Source organism: Gymnoscopelus microlampas (assembly GCF_963454915.1).
Source record: "Gymnoscopelus microlampas genome assembly, chromosome: 6".
Classification (NCBI taxonomy): Eukaryota; Metazoa; Chordata; class Actinopteri; order Myctophiformes; family Myctophidae; genus Gymnoscopelus; species Gymnoscopelus microlampas.
Window position 1 is genome coordinate 22,144,151 of NC_139943.1, and position 6,034 is coordinate 22,150,184.

At 43.8% G+C, this 6,034-nt stretch overlaps 1 long non-coding RNA gene across 1 annotated transcript in view; it reads right to left on the reverse strand.

Annotated features, from left to right (window-relative positions):
• LOC311047397 overlaps positions 1 to 3,059 on the reverse strand; it is a 36,575-nt gene extending 33,516 nt beyond the window's left edge. Inside the window, exon 1 of the long non-coding RNA XR_014600979.1 lies at positions 3,000 to 3,059. This is a non-coding gene — a long non-coding RNA (uncharacterized lncRNA). The remainder of the gene's footprint in view (positions 1 to 2,999) is intronic.
• Positions 3,060 to 6,034: the final 2,975 nt, after the last annotated feature.

Here is a 6,034-nt window from a genome sequence, read left to right on the forward strand (position 1 = left end):
TAGGGAAACCAGGTTGAAAGTTGACACATCGGCTGAATAATTGCCGATGTTGATGTCTACCAATATACTGTATATATTGCCGAGACTAACATATCGGTCAGGCTCTACTACAAATGGTCACTAGTGGGAGAAGACAAATGCAATACTACAATAAGTCAGTGTTATAGTTGTTCAGTAAGTTTATGTATTAGACAATGTGGTTGCTACTTTTGCCAACATTTTAGTGATTTGCCTTTCTGAAGGTTAGCATACAGCTGGCTGTTGAAATAGTGAAATTGGCATTTGCATTGGGTAGTTTGGAATCCATCTGCCACCATATTCCTGCCCTCGTTTCCAGGTGACTAAGCCAATACTGGCTCATAAACCACCTGCAAGAGGATTTGACAGAATTGATATGGAAGGTTTTTACTTTTAATTTGAGTCTACTTTTCCCCTTGCCCCCAGTCAGTCTTCAGTATCTATAATATGATGTGGTACTGAAGTCTGGATGAAGGTAACACAATTTCCTATATGCAATTTCTAATAACAGCCAGCAGCACGATATGTAAACACTCTAACCAGCTGAAAACAGGTCAGTGTCTTCCGTCATCAATGCACTAGGCCAGCAGCAATGAAAACACCAGGAAAGACTTTTCTTTACATGGCATAATAGGCAAACATTCTGCAAAAATAGCCAACAACAAGCTGACATGCAGCGTGTTGTGTTGGGACACATGTTAAGCTTATAGATTGGTTATTTTTGGCAAAGAGATTTGGGGTAGAGCAGGGGGAAAAGCCGGGGGCCAAGAACAGATCCGGATACCGGTCAGCAAAGTGTACACAGATTTTAAGAGCTTACATTGTGTGTAGGAAATTATGTTGACTGCATCCAGACGTAAGTATCACAGCAGGTTAGAAACTTGTCTGTTATAGTCTGTCCCTTTTACCCATCAGCGTACTCCTTCACAGTGTCAGGAAAAAGATTCCGTATTAGCATTGCAGACAACTGATTGTATAACTGATTGTATCATTTCTCACAATTCTCAATCAAATATTGATACTGCTTGCTACCTGTTCACATATGACATACGCTATATGATGAGTATGTTTGTTGGTGAGGTTGACATTAGGAAAACGGAGAACAAACAGTTAGTAAATGCCTCTATAGGTCAACATGAGGCTGTGTAAAGTCAATAAGGTATCATAAACCGACTGCACCAGGATGTGTCAGTATTGACTTTAAACTTATGTGTAATAAAAGCATGCCTGTCATCCATACTCAGAGTGCACTTAAAAGGCTGTGACAAGACTGTGGCGATGATGTCACCAAGACACAGTGAATAATGGAACAGCAGGACACTGACAGAAGCCATGGCGATTTTAATGGGACGTGGCTATATATATATATGTATATATATTTTTTTTTACCACATTTTCTCCCCAATTTAGTCGTTATGCCAATTGAATGCTCCCCACACACATTTCTGTGTTGTCACTGCTGTTGTATCCGACTGACTCTCCTACCAGTGAGGAGCCCCCACCAGGAGGACTTAGAGCCTTCGTCCTACTCCTTCCACCCAACACTCCCTGCTGACAGGTGCCGCCCCAGCCCGTAGGATTAAGTGCAGTGACAATTCCCACCCTCCCGCACGGCATCCCTCCCCCGAACATGGGCCAATTGTGTTTGTGCAGATGCTCGACAAAGCCAGATGCACCACAGAGGATTTGAACCCACAACCTCCGCGGTGGTGGGCAGGCACTTTACCACTGATTAGCAAGCACAATGTAAATTCTGTTTGAGTAGATTTTCCCTTTAGGGCACGGTCACACCGCACTTTTGTTCTACCTATGGGAGGGAATCTGCCAATGCTTTTCGATGGGGATGGCGTGGTTTGATGGTCTTGCGCATCTTTCCACGCGTTGCGCACACCTTGCGTTATGCGCTCTATACGCCTTGTCTATTTGAAGCAGATGAATGCTCGAGACAGATGCTGCTTTTTCCCCCCTCAGTCCAATCGTGTGAGACGAAGGTGGCTACGGGGAGGGTCCTGAAAGTGAGTGACAGGTGCGTCACTGGTTATTGGGACTGAATGCACTGCAAGCTACTCTGTTTTTTAGAATGCGCTGGCTGCGCCTTACATGAGTTTATCAGCGGGCAGCCATAGTTTGGTGTGACCGTGCCCTTAAGTCAAAAAACATGCTGTACGGCAACCTCAACATATCCATGGAATGTGGAAAACCAGGACCCCGAGCCATCACTCTTGTCATTGTGTCATCAGAAGCACCCCAGTGGCCCTCAAGAGGAGTTATTGCAGAGCCAAAGGTCAAAGCCTTGAGGTGTCAGCATTGAGTCGAGATGGAGAGGTAGGAACAGTTCATTTGTCACTCTGAGGGTGTGAGCTGTGATGAATAGCCTGAGCTTCTGAAATGGTGAAATTTTGAACTTGACGATTGGTCTGAGCTTCTGAATGGGCCCTTGGCGGTGGGACCCCGCTAGTGCAATAAAGTTAAATGTGTGTTGAATTATCTGTCTCTTAAGCAAGTTTTTCCAAGTCTCTGCAACTTTCATACCGTACTGAACATATTTAAATACAAAATATAATCCAATGGCTTCCTCAAAAATCACACGAAAATCACACGAGTTCCCTCCCAATGAGATTGTTGTATATCAATCAAAGAACAGTGATACACAGTCACATTTCATAACACAGCTCACATGCTTCGAGGCTTCTCTGCTTTCATTCTAAGGAAACAGTAAATGTGTTGGTATGTTAACTCTCTGTCCAACAGGTGCTTCCACATTGTCATTGTGAAACCGAGGCCAAGACATCCTGCAGACATCATAACATTTTGGCTCAAAATGCCAGTGCTCCTTAAAAAGCAGAGCGTCCCTCTGCAAGAGATAGGAGTTCACAGTGAAGAGTGACCCCTACTGGACGATAAGACATCCTTACTGCCTCACCTTAGAGAGAGAGAGAGAGAGAGAGAGAGAGAGAGAGAGAGAGAGAGAGAACACTTACATCAACAGCCTGGCATGTACTGTAGATCTCTCCTGTTTCACTCAGGTATCTCTCTCCTGCCTCTGGGTGTACTGTGGACAGGACACACATAAAACACTTTTCTCTCATCCAACACTAAATTCAATTATTATATTACAATTTGTATGTTGGAGGCTGGACCTGCTAATACAGGACTTTTAAGGACACAAACAGTAAAATCTGGAGTGATCATTTAGATCTGAGTGTGAAACATCATCACAGCATCAGAGAAAGCGCACAGAGAGAGATTACATTAATTTGGTGTCAGGCTTATTATATGGCAGAGGGCTTTGGGCCCATGGAGGGCTCTAATGAGAGAGATCCGTACTGTAATACTCTAAAGTGGAAATCGATTTGACGAGTTTCTTTTTTCCAAACTGAAAGAATCCGATTTCGATTCCAAATCGATTAATTGTACAGCCCTAAATACAAGCATTATGAGTGTTTTTCATGGTGTTTGGAGCAGGCAGCCAAAATGTTTACCACTGTGTGAGAGCGCAGGCCAGAGTGACATTGTTATAAGAACTATTATATGGCATGAGACTGAATGCACATACTGTAACTACACAGAGCTGCCTCTACGCCCATACTTCAAAGACACCAGGATAGGATACTGACCAGGATATGACACCAGGATACTGACACTAGGATACTGATACCAGGTCATCATCCTTAGTCTAGTGAGCCTGCCAAGCGGTAAGTAGTAGTTTAACATTAGCATCCAAAATATTCTTATGACACCTTGAGGGACTTTTATGGTGAAATGTGTTTAAGATAGATCACCCTTAATGCCATGGGCTGTTTAAACCAAACCTCTTGTATAATGGCATTCCATAAAAATGAGTCATTCCCCTCCTCGTCTTCCTCCTCATGTCTCTCCCTCCCAGGAGGAATGTAGGTGGTGAGTGTTATCGATGTTTCAGACAGCTGGCATCTATTCCAAGATGGCAGCCATGATCATGGCTGTTTCTCTTCACTCTCAGCCAGAGATGTGTTTGAAAATTCCAACATTCCTCTGGGTTTGACCCGCGTCAACCCCATGCTAGAGTTCTATCAAGGCAGCCGATTGGTCAGCAGGTGCAGTCCAATTACAGGTCATCTCACCAGAGGCAAAGCAGGTCACTGCCTGGGGCCACAAGTGATAAGGGGCCCCTGGGGGGTCATTCACTTCACATAATGGCGGTGGACGCATTGGATTTTCTTGGTATCCCTACAGTCTCTAGACACAAATTCCTGTATCTCTGGATGATGTTCTAGAGTCTAGAACATCATCCAGAGATACAGGAATTTGTAGCTATTTGTGTGTGCTTTGGTCAAAACCTGTAGGAGTAGCTAAAACTGTTTTGATGAAAATGCTAAACGGTGGAAAATTGTGTAGGGTCAAATTCAGATTATGTTCTGGCATTGAGCTATATAAGAACGTCACCTCCTCCCGCCTCCAGCCGTGATCCGGATATAGTTCTTGTCCAAAGTCATAATTTGTGTCTGGTCAACTGTATGTTGTGTGTGTGATCAAGGAGACTGGGGGTGAACCTGGAAAGGAGTCCACTGTTGAACTGCCTACAAGTCTATCTGTTGTGATCCCTCCATTCCTATCTACAGCAGCTAGGGGCAGAAATCATACTTATGGAGGCAAAATAGCAGAAATGAAAAAATGCTTAGCAATAATTTGATCTCAATTTAATATCCATCTTGTTTTGCATGACTCACCACTTATGTAAGTCCATATTTGACACATTAATGTGTTCAAGATAGGGATTTATGTATGGGGACTGCCTGCCAGTCTGCTCTCAGCACAATCCATAGACAGTGAGATAGACTTTCCATTCATGTGATGATTATCAGTACCTCTTAGCAGCAAATTAAAGAGCCAACATACAGAATATCAGTTTTGAAACATGATGCAAAAAGGTAAGGCACCTTAGCTTTTGGAGATATGGCCCCCATGGGAATGTCTAAACTCCAAACATGTCTGTCATCCAGGCTCGTCAGCAGTGTGCTTTAGATGAGACTCCCCCAGCTCCCTCAGGAGAACACCAACCAGCTTCATCTGGCTCTGGTTGGCTGCTTGGAGACAAACCACAAGAAAATCAGCTCAGCTCTGCAGCATCTCAGCTCCATCTCCCTAGGTCAGCATGGAGCTGAGACAAAACAAGCGCCAGTCTGCCTATGAAAATACCATGAGGGTGGGGTGTGACAGGGTGGAGAATGATGTTGCTGATGGTAGTAGTAGTAGTGTGTGTGTGTGTGTGTGTGTGTGTGTGTGTGTGTGTGTGTGTGTGTGTGTGTGTGTGTGTGTGTGTGTGTCAAGTTGGTGGTGTGTTTATCTGGCAGACTTGCTTGTGGAAACTACAGCACAATGCAAATTCCAATGTGAAACCAAATACAATGCAAACACACACACACCAATATGAAACTTAGCACAATGCAAATTCCAACAGCACTGTGACATCAAAGGAAGGAAGGCGAGCTGATTCCAAACCCCACCCCCTTTCCACTGCATTCAGGGGTGGGCGGTGGCTTCCAGGCTTAATTGAATGGAGATGTAGAGATGGAGGTCTGAAAAGTGAGGCTGCGGTTATCCTAGGCAGAGATGGTCATATAAGGGCTTAAGAAGAGGTGAGGTTTAAAGCTACAATAAGTAAGATGTATGTCCTACCTGGGATTTGAAACTGGGTCTCCCACATAAGTGCAATTCAGCATCTGAAACATAGAACCTGCGGTCAGATATAATACATCTATACATTGTCAACTAAGCAGCAATGAGGGATGAACAGTGGGGCAACATTCAGCAATGGGGGTAATTTAGTATCAGATTTATACAGTAGAATGTGCACAAGGTATGTGTAGCTAATACATCTACGTAAGTGTTTGGATGTTTGGTTTGCGGTCCGTTTCCTCAGTCGTACAGTAACGGACGTTACTAAAGAACCGTTGTATTAACATATTCTACCATACATATTGGTTAAAAAAAAATATTCACAGAAAAAAAACATTCTGGGATTGCAGCTTTAGCT